The sequence below is a fragment of the Mobula hypostoma genome, chromosome 3 (genome assembly GCF_963921235.1).
Source record: "Mobula hypostoma chromosome 3, sMobHyp1.1, whole genome shotgun sequence".
Classification (NCBI taxonomy): Eukaryota; Metazoa; Chordata; class Chondrichthyes; order Myliobatiformes; family Myliobatidae; genus Mobula; species Mobula hypostoma.
In genome coordinates, this window is record NC_086099.1 from 220,461,831 (window position 1) to 220,478,792 (window position 16,962).

Below are 16,962 nucleotides of genomic sequence, written 5' to 3' on the forward strand. Positions count from 1 at the left end.
TAGTGTAGTGGGCTAGCACAGCACTTTACAGCACCAGTGACCCCGGTTCATTTCCCGCTGCTGCCTGTAAGGAGTTTGTACGTTCTCCCTGTGACCGCGTGGGTTTCCTCCAGGTGCTCCGGTTTCCTCCCACAGTCCAAAGATGTACCAGTTAGAGTAGGTTAATTGGGCATTGTAGATGATTCTGTGGTTAGGTGAGGGTTAAATCGGGGGATTGCTGGGTGGTGTGGCTCAAAGGGCGGGAAGGACCTATTCCACATTTATTCTCAATAAATAAGTAAATCAGCTTCTGATTCTGATTCAGTCACTGGCCAAGACCCAGCCATCTTTAGCATCTTTATCACAGATCATCCTTCCATGATAAATCAGTTTGTTGATGACTGTGCCTTATTCAATTCCAACCACAACTCCTCAGTGACTGTAGCAGCCTCACGTCTGCATGCAGCAAGACCTAGGCAGAGCGACATAACAGTAAGATTAAGAATAGTCTTGGCCCGGAATGTCGACCGCTTATTCCTCTTTGTGGTTGCTTTCTGACCTCCCGAGTTCCTCCAGCATTTGTGTGTCAGATACAACCTGTCTGCAGAATTTCTTGTGTTTAAGATTAGGACTAAGTCACAAGCATACAGTGGGATGTGTTGTTTGCGTCATTGACCAACACAGTCCGAGGACCGAGGACGTGCTGGGGGCAGCTCACAAGTGTCAGCACTTTGGATGCCAACATAGTGTGCCCACTGTCATGGGCCCTCTGGGCCTATGGGGCTAACCATGGATCTTTGGGCTCTGAAGTTTCCAGAGCACTTGTATTTGGCCATTGTTGGCTTAACTAGAGTCGTTCAACACTTGTCCTTTCTGTTTAACCTTGACAAGTTTATTTTGACTGTCACGGGTTTTTCCGTGTACTGTGATTATTTAAAGAGGACTCCTGATTAGCACTTATCGTGGGGTCCTTGTTTTGAGAATGACTTGCCTCACGGTGTCACTCAGTTGAATCATCAATGCTCTGTTGGAATTCCTGTGTATAACCTCTTGTTTCTGTCTCTGTGTGTGAGTCATACATTCTGTCTTTTTGCAACTGATAGATAGACCCATTTTTCCACTTTCTTCAACAATTATATCAATTAAGTTTTGTAGTTCTTCCTCCGTACTTGCAACTAACAATCAATTATCAATTGCAAAAAGACAGAATGTAAGGTGATATCCAAAAAGAAGGAGAATCCTATCTGCAGGCCGACAATAGACGGGGAAGACATAAAACAAGTACAGAACTTTTGCTACTTAGGAAGCTGGGAGACGTCAGATGGCAGGTGCGACATGGACATCAAAAGAAGAATAGGGATGGTGAAAGACACCTTTACGAGAATGAAGAGTATACTGACCAACACTAAACTCGGCACGACAACCCACCTCAGAGCACTGAAATGTTACATCTATCCAGTTATGTTATATGGCTCAGAATGTTGGACAATATCTAGTAACATGAGGAAATGAATTGAAGCAGCAGAGATGTGGTTTTTGAGGAGGATGCAAAGAATATTATGTACGAAACGAATATCTAACGAGGATGTCATGAACAGAGCAAATACAAAAAGAGAAATAATGTATGAGATCATGAAAAGGCAAGGTAACTTCATCGGACATGTGACACACATCAAAGTTGCTGGTGAACGCAGCAGGCCAGGCAGCATCTCTAGGAAGAGGTACAGTCGACGTTTCGGGCTGAGACCCTTCGTCAGGACTCAGCCTGAAACGTCGACTGCACCTCTTCCTAGAGATGCTGCCTGGCCTGCTGCGTTCACCAGCAACTTTGATGTGTGTTGCTTGAATTTCCAGCATCTGCAGAATTCCTTGTGTTTACATCATTGGACATGTGATTAGGAAAGAGGAGTTAGAATGCACGGTAATTATGGGAAAGATTGAAGGGAAAATTGAAGACACACACTCGCTTTCTACCCCACCGGCATCAGATTACAGAACCCAGGGACACTACCTCACCATTCCTCCTTATTATTCTGCCCCCCTCCACTACTATTCATTGTAATTTTGTCTTTTTTTTTGGGTGGCGGGCTGGAGATACGTCTCTACCAAAGGAGGTGTAAGGCGCTCCTTCCCTCCGCTAGCCTGCAGGTCACCCAGGGGTAAGGTGTAGCCCCGGTGTAGCCCCTGTTTAGCCCCCCCTCCCCCTCGATCAGGGTCATGCGAAGCCATGGGAGCAGCCGGTGTATATCACACGTCCTGGTTCTGCAACCACTGACACCGGCAGACAATCTGTGAAGAGTACTGATAATGGCTGGGATCACCCGTCTTGTAAAGACACTGCCCAGAAGAAGACAATGGCAAACCACTTCTGTAGGAAAAATTGCCAAGAACAATCCTGGCGATGGAAAGACCACAACTGCCCATTCGTATGACACGGCACATAACATGATGATGATGTCTTTTTGAATGCATTATTCTTTTCTTCCTGCATTATTTTATAATTTACAGTAAATTTATGTCTTTGCACGATACTGCTGCCACAAGAAAACAAATTTCAAGGATATAAACCATTGATAATTTTGGGGTGGCACAGTAGTGTAGTGGGCTAGCACAGCACTTTACAGCACCAGTGACCCCGGTTCATTTCCCGCTGCTGCCTGTAAGGAGTTTGTACGTTCTCCCTGTGACCGCGTGGGTTTCCTCCAGGTGCTCCGGTTTCCTCCCACAGTCCAAAGATGTACCAGTTAGAGTAGGTTAATTGGGCATTGTAGATGATTCTGTGGTTAGGTGAGGGTTAAATCGGGGGATTGCTGGGTGGTGTGGCTCAAAGGGCGGGAAGGACCTATTCCACATTTATTCTCAATAAATAAGTAAATCAGCTTCTGATTCTGATTCAGTCACTGGCCAAGACCCAGCCATCTTTAGCATCTTTATCACAGATCATCCTTCCATGATAAATCAGTTTGTTGATGACTGTGCCTTATTCAATTCCAACCACAACTCCTCAGTGACTGTAGCAGCCTCACGTCTGCATGCAGCAAGACCTAGGCAGAGCGACATAACAGTAAGATTAAGAATAGTCTTGGCCCGGAATGTCGACCGCTTATTCCTCTTTGTGGTTGCTTTCTGACCTCCCGAGTTCCTCCAGCATTTGTGTGTCAGATACAACCTGTCTGCAGAATTTCTTGTGTTTAAGATTAGGACTAAGTCACAAGCATACAGTGGGATGTGTTGTTTGCGTCATTGACCAACACAGTCCGAGGACCGAGGACGTGCTGGGGGCAGCTCACAAGTGTCAGCACTTTGGATGCCAACATAGTGTGCCCACTGTCATGGGCCCTCTGGGCCTATGGGGCTAACCATGGATCTTTGGGCTCTGAAGTTTCCAGAGCACTTGTATTTGGCCATTGTTGGCTTAACTAGAGTCGTTCAACACTTGTCCTTTCTGTTTAACCTTGACAAGTTTATTTTGACTGTCACGGGTTTTTCCGTGTACTGTGATTATTTAAAGAGGACTCCTGATTAGCACTTATCGTGGGGTCCTTGTTTTGAGAATGACTTGCCTCACGGTGTCACTCAGTTGAATCATCAATGCTCTGTTGGAATTCCTGTGTATAACCTCTTGTTTCTGTCTCTGTGTGTGAGTCATACATTCTGTCTTTTTGCAACTGATAGATAGACCCATTTTTCCACTTTCTTCAACAATTATATCAATTAAGTTTTGTAGTTCTTCCTCCGTACTTGCAACTAACAATCAATTATCAATTGCAAAAAGACAGAATGTAAGGTGATATCCAAAAAGAAGGAGAATCCTATCTGCAGGCCGACAATAGACGGGGAAGACATAAAACAAGTACAGAACTTTTGCTACTTAGGAAGCTGGGAGACGTCAGATGGCAGGTGCGACATGGACATCAAAAGAAGAATAGGGATGGTGAAAGACACCTTTACGAGAATGAAGAGTATACTGACCAACACTAAACTCGGCACGACAACCCACCTCAGAGCACTGAAATGTTACATCTATCCAGTTATGTTATATGGCTCAGAATGTTGGACAATATCTAGTAACATGAGGAAATGAATTGAAGCAGCAGAGATGTGGTTTTTGAGGAGGATGCAAAGAATATTATGTACGAAACGAATATCTAACGAGGATGTCATGAACAGAGCAAATACAAAAAGAGAAATAATGTATGAGATCATGAAAAGGCAAGGTAACTTCATCGGACATGTGACACACATCAAAGTTGCTGGTGAACGCAGCAGGCCAGGCAGCATCTCTAGGAAGAGGTACAGTCGACGTTTCGGGCTGAGACCCTTCGTCAGGACTCAGCCTGAAACGTCGACTGCACCTCTTCCTAGAGATGCTGCCTGGCCTGCTGCGTTCACCAGCAACTTTGATGTGTGTTGCTTGAATTTCCAGCATCTGCAGAATTCCTTGTGTTTACATCATTGGACATGTATTTAGGAAAGAGGAGTTAGAATGCACGGTAATTATGGGAAAGATTGAAGGGAAAATTGAAGACACACACTCGCTTTCTACCCCACCGGCATCAGATTACAGAACCCAGGGACACTACCTCACCATTCCTCCTTATTATTCTGCCCCCCTCCACTACTATTCATTGTAATTTTGTCTTTTTTTTTTGGGTGGCGGGCTGGAGATACGTCTCTACCAAAGGAGGTGTAAGGCGCTCCTTCCCTCCGCTAGCCTGCAGGTCACCCAGGGGTAAGGTGTAGCCCCGGTGTAGCCCCTGTTTAGCCCCCCCTCCCCCTCGATCAGGGTCATGCGAAGCCATGGGAGCAGCCGGTGTATATCACACGTCCTGGTTCTGCAACCACTGACACCGGCAGACAATCTGTGAAGAGTACTGATAATGGCTGGGATCACCCGTCTTGTAAAGACACTGCCCAGAAGAAGACAATGGCAAACCACTTCTGTAGGAAAAATTGCCAAGAACAATCCTGGCGATGGAAAGACCACAACTGCCCATTCGTATGACACGGCACATAACATGATGATGATGTCTTTTTGAATGCATTATTCTTTTCTTCCTGCATTATTTTATAATTTACAGTAAATTTATGTCTTTGCACGATACTGCTGCCACAAGAAAACAAATTTCAAGGATATAAACCATTGATAATTTTGGGGTGGCACAGTAGCGTAGTGGGCTAGCACAGCACTTTACAGCACCAGTGACCCCGGTTCATTTCCCGCTGCTGCCCGTAAGGAGTTTGTACGTTCTCCCTGTGACCGCGTGGGTTTCCTCCAGGTGCTCCGGTTTCCTCCCACAGTCCAAAGATGTACCAGTTAGAGTAGGTTAATTGGGTATTGTACATGATTCTGTGGTTAGGTGAGGGTTAAATCGGGGGATTGCTGGGTGGTGTGGCTCAAAGGGCGGGAAGGACCTATTCCACATTTATTCTCAATAAGTAAGTAAATCAGCTTCTGATTCTGATTCAGTCACTGGCCAAGACCCAGCCATCTTTAGTATCTTTATCACAGATCATCCTTCCATGATAAATCAGTTTGTTGATGACTGTGCCTTATTCAATTCCAACCACAACTCCTCAGTGACTGTAGCAGCCTCACGTCTGCATGCAGCAAGACCTAGGCAGAGCGACATAACAGTAAGATTAAGAATAGTCTTGGCCCGGAATGTCGACCGCTTATTCCTCTTTGTGGTTGCTTTCTGACCTCCCGAGTTCCTCCAGCATTTGTGTGTCAGATTCAACCTGTCTGCAGAATTTCTTGTGTTTAAGATTAGGACTAAGTCACAAGCATACAGTGGGATGTGTTGTTTGCGTCATTGACCAACACAGTCCGAGGACCGAGGACGTGCTGGGGGCAGCCCACAAGTATCACCACACTTTGGATGCCAACATAGTGTGCCCACTGTCATGGGCCCTCTGGGCCTATGGGGCTAACCATGGATCTTTGGGCTCTGAAGTTTCCAGAGCACTTGTATTTGGCCATTGTTGGCTTAACTAGAGTCGTTCAGCACTTGTCCTTTCTGTTTAACCTTGACAAGTTTATTTTGACTGTCACGGGTTTTTCCGTGTACTGTGATTATTTAAAGAGGACTCCTGATTAGCACTTATCGTGGTCCTTGTTTTGAGAATGACTTGCCTCACGGTGTCACTCAGTTGAATCATCAATGCTCTGTTGGAATTCCTGTGTATAACCTCTTGTTTCTGTCTCTGTGTGTGAGTCATACATTCTGTCTTTTTGCAACTGATAGATAGACCCATTTTTCCACTTTCTTCAACAATTATATCAATTAAGTTTTGTAGTTCTTCCTCCGTACTTGCAACTAACAATCAATTATCAATTGCAAAAAGACAGAATGTAAGGTGATATCCAAAAAGAAGGAGAATCCTATCTGCAGGCCGACAATAGACGGGGAAGGCATAAAACAAGTACAGAACTTTTGCTACTTAGGAAGCTGGGAGACGTCAGATGGCAGGTGCACATGGACATCAAAAGAAGAATAGGGATGGTGAAAGACACCTTTACGAGAATGAAGAGTATACTGACCAACACTAAACTCGGCACGACAACCCACCTCAGAGCACTGAAATGTTACATCTATCCAGTTATGTTATATGGCTCAGAATGTTGGACAATATCTAGTAACATGAGGAAATGAATTGAAGCAGCAGAGATGTGGTTTTTGAGGAGGATGCAAAGAATATTATGTACGAAACGAATATCTAACGAGGATGTCATGAACAGAGCAAATACAAAAAGAGAAATAATGTATGAGATCATGAAAAGGCAATGTAACTTCATCGGACGTGTGACACACATCAAAGTTGCTGGTGAACGCAGCAGGCCAGGCAGCATCTCTAGGAAGAGGTACAGTCGACGTTTCGGGCTGAGACCCTTCGTCAGGACTCAGCCTGAAACGTCGACTGTACCTCTTCCTAGAGATGCTGCCTGGCCTGCTGCGTTCACCAGCAACTTTGATGTGTGTTGCTTGAATTTCCAGCATCTGCAGAATTCCTTGTGTTTACATCATTGGACATGTGATTAGGAAAGAGGAGTTAGAATGCACGGTAATGATGGGAAAGATTGAAGGGAAGAAAGCAAGAGGAAGACAAAGACAAATGATGATGGAGACAGCAGCCAGAGAACTGGAAATGAATACCAATGAATTGATCCACTTGACCCGAAATAGGAGTGTGTGGGCCATGGCAATCAAAGCTCAAACTGGGCACGGCACCTGATGATGATGATGGTGTGAATCATATAACAGTGCTCACCATGACAGCCCACAACTTACTAACCCATATGTCCTTGGAACATGGGAGAAAAGCAGAACACTTGGAGGAAACCCACATGGTGACAGGGAGAATGTACAAACTGAAGAATACTGTAAACTGCTTTGCTAGCCGCCACACTGCCGTGTGACCCTTAGGTAGAGGAAATGGCTAGAAAATTCTACCCATAGTAGAGATGAGTAAATCAGAATTAGAATCAGGTTTGTTATCACTGACAGGAACTCAAGAGATTCTGCAGATGCTGGAAATCCAGGGCAACATATACACAAACTGCTAGAGGAACTCAGCAGATCAGGCACCATCTCTGGAGAGGAATAAACAGTTGTTATTTTCTGGCTGAGACCCAAGGGTCTTGGCCAAAAATGTGGATCATTTATTCCTCTCCATAAGTGCTACCTGAACTGCTGAGTTATCACAGGCATATGGTGTGAGATTTGCTGTTTTGCAGAAGCATGGCCTATATCCTTCAAAACCTTTCCTATCTGTGTCAGTTGTACCCACCTCTACTAATTCCTCTTCAGTTAGTTCCATATACCCACCTGCCTCTAGGTGAAAAAATATTGTACCACCGGTTTCCATTAAATGTTTCCCCTCTCACCTTAAGCCAATGCCCTTTCTTGTTGGAGTTCCGCGTCCCGGGAAGGAATGGTGTTGTATAAACATGTCTGCTGTCAATGTACTTAGTAATTTAATATCAAAAAAGATCCCTTTTGAACTTCGGCTGCTCCTAACTGAATATTGTGCAAACATCAGAATGTGTATTTATTGTAAATTCACCTATTGAACCATGAAGTTTTGAATGGAATTTTATTTCATTTTATGTATATTTCAGAGATAGTCATGTTAACATAAATCAGAGGGGGAAACCTATTACAGAATAACAGTTCAGCATGGACTAGATGGGCCGAAGGGACTGTTTCTGTGCTGTAGTGCTCCATGACTCTACCATTTTAACTCACTGTTGCTCGTTCGCTTTTATTCCACTGGTGACCTTGAACTTATATATAGGGTTCAGTTTGTTGTCGAAAGGAAAATTAGTACTTTACATAGCTCCTTTACAAGGGAAGGGAATCTATGTCAATGTACACTCAGTGGCCTCATTATCCGATACACCTGTGCACCTGCTCATTAATGCAAATATCTAATCAGCCAATCACGTGGCAGCCACTTTATGTATAAAAGCATGTAGATATGGTCAAGAAGTTCAGTTGTTGCTCAGACTAAACATCAGAATGGGGAAGAAATGTGACCTAAGTAATTTTGACTGTGGAATGATTGCTGGTGCCAGACAGGGTGGTTTGAGTATTTCAGAAATTGCTGACCTGGGAATTTCTCACACAACAGTCTGCAGGGTATACGGAGGATGGAGCCAAAAACAGAAAACGTCTAGTGAGCCACAGTTCTGTGGGTTAAAATGCCTTGTTAATGAGTGAGGTCAGAGGAGAATGGCCAGACTGGTTCAAGCTGACAGTAACTTAAATAACACATAACAAAGTTGCTGGTGAATGCAGCAGGCCAGGCAGCATCTCTAGGAAGAGGTACAGTTGATGTTTTGGGTTGAGACCCTTGGTCGGGACTAACTGAAGGAAGAGCTAGTAAGAGATTTGAAAGTGGGAGGGGGAGGGGGAGATCCAAAATGATAGGAGAAGACAGGAGGGGGAGGGATGGGGCCAAGAGCTGGACAGGTGATTGGCAAAGGGGATATGAGAGGATCATGGGACAGGAGGCCCAGGGAGAAAGAAAACAGGGAGGGGCGGGGGGAACCCAGAGGATGGGCGAGGGGTATAGTCAGAAGGACAGAGGGAGAAAAAGGAGACAGAGAAAAAAGAATGTGTGTATATAAATAAATAAATAACGGATGGGGTACGAGGGGGAAGTGGGGCATTAGCTGAAGTTTGAGAAGTCAATGTTCATGCCATCAGGTTGGAGGCTACCCAGACGGCTTAAATAACTCTGTGTTACAACAGTGGTGTGCAGAAAATACCTGTGAACGCACAACACATTGAACCTGGAAGCGGATGGGCGACAGCAGCAGAAGACCACGGACATACACTCAGAGACCTCTTTATACGTACAGCAATGTTCACTGCGTGTATGACAGTGAAAACAAAACTGATTCTGATGACTCACAAGGACGTGGAGATGATTGAGAAGAGATGTGGAGGGGAGGAAGTTATCAAAACACAGCTTTAACTCCTTAGTTCAGTATTCAGCCAGTATGGCACTCCACTGATGTATGGGTTGGCACTAAACTTTTGTCTGGAGTGTGGGGGAGGTGGTGAGGGGCGTCTGATGTGAGCATCACAACGGGGGCCTTTGGAACTTCAGGGAATATTTTTAGCCTGTGGAGTAAATGTGTGAAGATATGATGGACATAGTGGGGAGAGCCCAGGGGGTGTGCCAAATTAAGATAAATGTAAACTGGACTCAAGTAAACCAAGATAAGATAGGCAGAAAATGTCAAACCTACGTCACAGTTTCCACTATTAACATGTCGATCCACGGCCTTCTCTTGTGCCAAGATGAGACCACCCTCAGGGTGGAGGAGCAACACATGGAAACATGGAAAACCTACAGCACAATACAGGCCCCTCGGCCCACAAAGCTGTGCCCAGCGTCCTTACCTTAGAAATTACCTACGGTTACTCATAACCCTCTGTTTTTCTGAATCCCATGTACCTGTCCAGGAGTCTCTTAAAAGACCCTATTGTAACCGTCTCCACCACTGTTGCCGGTAGCCCATTCCACGCATTCACCACTGTCTACTTAAAAAAACTTACCCTGACACCTCCTCTGAACCTACTTCCAAGCACCTTAAAACTGTGCCCTCTTGTGCTAGCCATTTCAGCCCTGGGGAAAAGCCTCTGACTATCCACACAATCAATGCCTCTCATCATCTTATATATCTCTATCAAGTCACCTCTCATTATCCATCACTCCAAGGAGAAAAGGCCTAGTTCACTCAATCTATTCTCATAAGGCATGCTCCCCAATCCAGGCAATATCCTTGTAAATCTCCTCTGCATCCTTTCCATGGCTTCCACATCCTTCCTGTAGTGAGGCGACCAGAATTAAGCACAGTACTCCAAGAGGGGCCTGACCAGGGTCCTGTATAGCTGCAACATTACCTCTCGGCTCTTGAACTCAATTCCATGATTGATGAAGGCCAATGCACCGTATGCCTTCTTAACCACAGAGTCAACCTGCCCCCACCTTTTTATTCTGGCATCTTTCCCCCTCCCTTTCCAGTCCTCAAGAAGGGTCTTGGCTTGAAACATCGACTGTCTATTCATTTCCATAGATGCTGCCTGACCTGCAGAGTTCCTCCCATATTTTGTGTGTTTTGCTTTGTAACTATTTATTACGCACTCTATTATTGTTTTCCCTCGTTCTATCCCAATGCATTGATGCGATGAAATGATCTGTGTAGATGGCATAAAAGACAGACCTTCACTGCACCTTATTTCATGTGACAATAATATACCTATTCCAACTTCAATCCCTAGTCGATGCTGTGGGAAATTGATACAGAGGTGGGATAGAAAACCAGATATGATGGACCCAATGGTCTCCTCCTGCTTCTATCTCCTTCCTGTCAGCTTGAACCAGTCTGGCCATTCTCCTCTGACCTCTCTCATTACAAGGTGTTTTCACCCACAGAACTGCTGCTCGCTGGTGGTTCTCTGAACAGTTGCCAAGCTCTCTGTTGAGCTGCGCAAATTTTTGATGTGCGTTGATGAAAGGTGAGGGGCTTTCATCCCACTTTCATGTTCACAGAGTGGGCTTTCCTGGACCTGTGAAAACCACGCTTGCGTTAGATACTCTGCAAACTTGGGAATAATTCCTGGCAAAGTTATATAACGAAGTATAGTTCATTGGGGAGTGCTGTCACCTCCTCATCTGAAGACTGTGGATCCACATCTCATTCCACAGACTTAAGCAGGAAGATCTTAGCAGAGACTGCAATACAGTACTAGGCTGCTGCTATTAGATGTGCTTACTTTCAGCTGAGGTATTAAAACCTGTTTTCCCCGGTGGCACTAAGGAGCCACATAACTGAGAAACTTTCAATTTTTGTTCTGGGTTGTAACTTTGGCAAGTGCAACTGCCGGTTTGCCAACAGCACTGACATGAATGAAAAGTTATCTGATTTTTAGTAGTGGTAGTTGACAGATAAGTGTTGGCTTGATCACTGTTCTTGTTCTTTGTTTCTTTTACATTCAACCAAGCAATAAAGAGCCCTGGTTTAACATCGAGTTGGGAAGTCCTGATGAAAGGAATCGGCCCAAAATGCCATCTGTTTATTGCTCTTCGTAGATGCTGCCTGACCTGCTGAGTTCCTCCACCATTTTCTATGTGTGTTACTTGGGACTTCCAGCATTTGTGTAATCTCTTGTGTTTATCACTGGGAAGTCAGCAGGTCTAATGGTGCAGTACTCCTTGATCACTGCACTGGAATGTCAGCCTAGATCATGAGCTTGGCTCCGTAGAGTGGGTCTTGAACCCTCGGTCTCTAAATCAGAAAGGAAAGTGCTATTGCTGAGTCCAGGTAAACCAGAAGTAAGAAATTTATTTTTCTTCTCTCACAGGAGCTTGTAAATCTGCTGTTGACTGGTAAAGCTGTCTCCAATGTTTTCAACGATGTTGTAGAGTTGGATTCTGGCAATGGTAACATCACGGTCCTCAAAGGAATTTCTGGGCGTAGTGACATTGGACTGCTGTCACTCTTTGAGCACTATAGCATCTGTAAGGTATGTGTCCTTGGCCACTGGTACAGCAGACATGGGAAGTATAGTCAAAAGCCAAGGTAAATTTATTATCAAATTATATATACAGTCAGTGGCCACTTTATTAGGTATCTCCTGTACCTGATAAAGCGGCTACTGAATGTATGTCCGTGGTCTTCTGCTGCTGTTGTCATCTACTTCAAGGTTTGACTTATGCATTCAGAGATGCTCTTCTGCACACCACTGTTATATCGCATGGTTATTTGAGTTACTGTCATGTCCCTGTCAGCTTGAACCAGTCTGGCCATTCTCCTCTGACCTCTCTCATTAACAAGGTGTTTTCACCCACAGAACTGCTGCTCGCTGAAGGTTTTGTTTTTTGTTTCCACACCATTCTCTGTAAACCCTAGAGACTGCCGTGCGTGAAAATCCCAGGAGATCAGCAGCAGTTTCAGAGATACTCAAACCACCCCGTCTGGCACCAACAATCATTCCACTGTCAAAGTCACATTTCTTGCCCAGTCCGATGGTTGGTCAGATTGAACCTCTTGGCCACGCCCGCATGCTGTTATGCTTTGAGTTGCAGCCGCGTGATTGGCTGGTCGGATTAACGAGCAGGTGTGCAGGTGTACCTAATAAAGTGGCCGCGGAGTCTCAGCGCAAACTGGTTCCGCGTGGCGCTCGGACTGAAATCCGGCAGGAAGGATTCGTGACGGGAGGAATCTGGAAAGCGTCACCCTGGTGAAATATCTCCGACCGCTGCTCTGCACCGACAGCCGGAGTCACGGACACAGACAGCGGGGAACGAGCACGAAGCCGGCTGGGTTGTGGGAAAGGTCCCGTACCACGGCCCCTCGGAGCGCGAACCGCACCGAGAACGGGGAGACCTGGCGCATCCACAAATGCGCTCCGCAAGTTGAAAGGCTTGAGCTTCATTGTGTGTGTGTGAAAATTTTAGTTCCAAACCTTCCCATCTCGGCCAGTTCCCCCCCCCCCCCCCCGGCGCTCCCGCCAAAACACGGCGATGATCCTGCCGTGGAAATGCTAACACAGAGCGCGGGCTGACGGTGAAGGAGACGTACGTTTTACCTTAATTGGTTGGACGTTGAGGATGAGATCAGGGACTGTGTAAAACTCCGGTTAATTACACAAGAGATGCTGGAAATCCAGAGCAACGCACACAAAATGCTGGGGGATCTCCGCAGGTCAGGCAGCATCTGTCTATTCCCCCCCCACACCGAAACTTTATTCCTCTCCACAGATGCTCCTAAAACTTTGGCTGGGCTTTGGAGCACTGTGTGCAATTCTGAATGGCCCAATCCAGACATGTCGTGGAGTCTTTGCATAGGGTGTTTGGGGAGAGGGGCGAGAATCTATCACCTAGGACCCTCCCTGTCCCGGACGTGATCTCCTCTTGTTGCCACCACGGGGGGGGGGGGGGGCACAGGAGCCTGAGGATTCACACTCTGTGATTCAGAACAGATTTAGGAAGAGTCGATGAAACCATGAACGCTGTTTCTTAATTCCCCTTTTGAACAATATACTCATTTCCGTAATTGATAGTAATTTTTATGGTATTGCAGTAAAATAGTAATCTTTATGGTATTGCAGTGTACTGCTGCTACAAAACTACAAGTTTCGCAACATAGGTCAGTGATAATAAACCTGATTCTGATTCTAAGATTCTGAAGGAGATGGACGGGTAGGTTTTTAGTTTTACACACAGAGAGTGGTGTGCGCCTAGAACAGTTACCATGGGTGGTGGTGCAGTGGTCACAGAGTTACAGAGTCATAGAAAAAGTACAGCGCAGAAACAGGCCCTTCGGCCCATCTAATCATGTGTGGAGTCTTTGCACAGGGTGTTTGGAGAGGTGACAATCTATCACCAAGGACCCTGTCTGTCCTGGACATGATCTCCTCTTATTACCACCATGGGGGGGGCGGGGGGAGGTGCAGGAGTTTGATTAAACCTTAACTTTATCTGTCACACAAAGTTCGAAGTAAACTTGTTATCAGAGCACATACAGGTCACCACACTCAACCCTGAGATTCATTTTCTTGCAGGCATACCTAGCGAATCTATAGAACAGTAACTGTAAACAGGATCAATAGACATCAAACTCTGCAAGTGCAGATAGAAATCAATAAATAACAAGTATTAAATAACATACACATAAAATTGTACAGTGAAACGTGTTTGTGTCAAATCAGATGAGAGAGGATTGTGCTGCGGGCAGCCCTGCAAGTGTCGTCATGCTTCCTGCACCAACGTAGCATGTCCACAGTTATTAACCCTAATTGTCCGCCTTTGGCATATGGGAGGAAACTGGAGCTCCTGGGGAACTGGGAGAACGTACAAACTCTGCACAGGCAGCGGCAGGAATTTTAAACGTGAGGACGTCTGCAGACACTGGAAATCTCTTCCTCGAGCACCTACACTCCATCCACTAAACGTGGAACTTCCCGGTGGCCAGATATTTTAATTTGCTTTCCCATTCCGCCATGTCAGTCCATGGTCTCCTCTTCTGCCACAATGAGGCCTCCCTCAGGGTGGAGGAGCATCACCTTGTGGTCTATCTGAGCAGCCTCCAACCTGATGGCATGAATATTGATCTCCCCTCCCACTGCCCCCTTCCTCTATTCCAATCCTCTGCATTTTACTGCTTCTCACCTTCCAAGTCTCCTGGATCCCCTCCTCCTTCCCTTTCTCCTATGGACCACTCTCCTCTCCTATCAGATTCCTTCCTCTCCAGCCCTTTACCTCTCCTACCAACCTGGCTTCACCTATCACCTTATAATTAGTCTCCCTACCCCACCCCCGACCTTTTTATTCTGGCATCTACCCCCCTTCTTTCCAGTCCTGATGAAGGGTCTCGGCCCGAAGTGTCGACTGTTTATTCATTTCCATAGATGCTGCCTGACCTGCTGAGTCCCTCCAGCATTTTCTGTGTGTTCCAGCAGCAGGAATTCCTACCGGATCTGTAATAGCGTCACACTACCGAGCCGCCCCAAGGCCGTTAAACACACGAATTTGCAAAGGATGGAGGGATATGAATCATGTATATCAAACAAGACTTGAGTTTAGTATTCAGGAAGTTAAGTTGCAACTTTATAAAATTCTGATGCATTCAGCTGTTGGTTGCCCCCGTTACAGGAAAGATGTGGAGGCTTTCGAGAAACTGCAGAAGAGGTTCAGCAGGATGAGGTGACATGAGCCATAAGGGCAGGCTGGACAAACTTATTTTCTCCGGAGCAGCAGAGGCCAAGGGGAGACCTGATGATGGTTACAAAAATGATGAGACACAGGACCAGAGTTAGGCCATTCCATCTGCACTGATAGAGCAGACAGTCAGAATCTTCTTTATAAAGGTGGGGGAGGAGAAGTTGGCGTGACACAGCTCCAAATTGATATTGTATTTGTTAAATAGGGGCCGTGCACGATCCTGATTTGATGGAGACAGACTTGAGAAGCATGGAGGAACACCTGGAGAAACTTCTGAAATGCCTGCTTCGCTGCTGCTGCTACTGTGCGATTGAGAATCTCCGGAGGGGAAGGTCCCAAATCCTTGGCTTTGCCTACTGCCTGTTGCCGGGACGGGGTCGAAGCGCTCGGCAGAGATGGTGCTCGGTGTTGGAGGGCTGGTCGGAGGCTTGAAGTTTTCGGACGGACTCAGAGTCGGCTGTGGTTGGGTACTTCCAGGATGCTGCGTCGGCAAGTTTGCGGCGCTGGAAGCTCATGGCAGGGAGAGTTTCTCCCTTTAACCATCTGTGTGAGATGATGGGACTTTCGAGAGACTTTGAGACTTTTTTTTACCGTGCCCATGGTCTGTTCTTTATCAAATTACAGTATTGCTTTGCACTGTTGTAACTATATGTTATAATTTTGTGGTTTTTGTCAGTTTTTTTTTAGTCTTGGTTTGTCTTGTGTTTCTGTGATATCATTCTGGAGGAACATTGTATCATTTCTTAATGCATGCATTACTAAATGACAATAAAAGAGGACTGCATGTCCTCATAATCTAATCTAATCTGATCTAAGTACTGGAGGGCCTGCATTTAAGGTGAGAAGATGAAAGTTTAAAGGAGCAATTTTTCTTTTACACGGAAAGTGGTGGGTGCCCAGAAATGGGCAAATTAAAAAAGAAATAATACTGAGTAAAGAGAACTTGAAAGTGAGTTCATAGGTCATAGAATTAGTTCTAAATGGGTGGTAAGCAGGCTTCAATTATACTGGTGCCTAAGAAGAACTTGGCAACTTACTTCAATGACTATTGCCCAGTAACACTTACATACACAGTGATGAAGTGCTTTGAGAGGTTGCTGATGAAACCTATCAAGTGCTGTTTGAAAAGTGACTTCGATCCACTCCAATTTGCCTACTGTCACAACAAGTCCACAGCAGATGCCATTTCACTGGCTCTTCGCTCAGTCCTGGAACATCTGGACAACAAAAATGCATATGTCAGGATGCTCTTTATAGACCACAGCTCAGTATTCAATACTATCATCCCCTCAAAACTAATCAATCAGCTTCAAAGCAACGCACACAAAATGCAGGAGGAACTCAGCAGGTCAGGCAGCATCCATGGAAATGAATAGACAGTTGATTTTTCGGACTGAGACCCCAATGCAGCACTGAGATGGAAGCAGGAAGGTACCAGAATGTAAAGGTGGGGGGGAGGGGAAGGTAGCTAGCCAGAAGGTGCTTGGCCTCTCAATACCTCCTTGTGCAATTGGATCCTTGATTTCCTCACCTGCAGACCCCAGTCAGTTCAGATTGGAAACAGCATCTCCTCCACAATCTCCATCAGCACACGTGCACTACAAGGCTGTGTGCTTAGCCCCCTGCTCTACTCTACACTTATGACTGTGTAGCTAAGCACAGCTCCCATGCCATATTCAAGTTTGCAGATGACCCCACTGTTGTAGGCCGAGTCAAAGGTGGCGATGAATCAGTATAGGAGGG

At 45.7% G+C, this 16,962-nt stretch overlaps 1 long non-coding RNA gene across 1 annotated transcript in view; it reads left to right on the forward strand.

The window, feature by feature from the left end:
* Window positions 1-15,932, forward strand: part of LOC134343671 (uncharacterized) — a 67,267-nt gene extending 51,335 nt beyond the window's left edge. The window contains exons 3-4 of the long non-coding RNA XR_010017312.1: window positions 11,859-12,020; window positions 15,425-15,932. This is a non-coding gene — a long non-coding RNA (uncharacterized LOC134343671). The remainder of the gene's footprint in view (window positions 1-11,858; window positions 12,021-15,424) is intronic.
* Window positions 15,933-16,962: the final 1,030 nt, after the last annotated feature.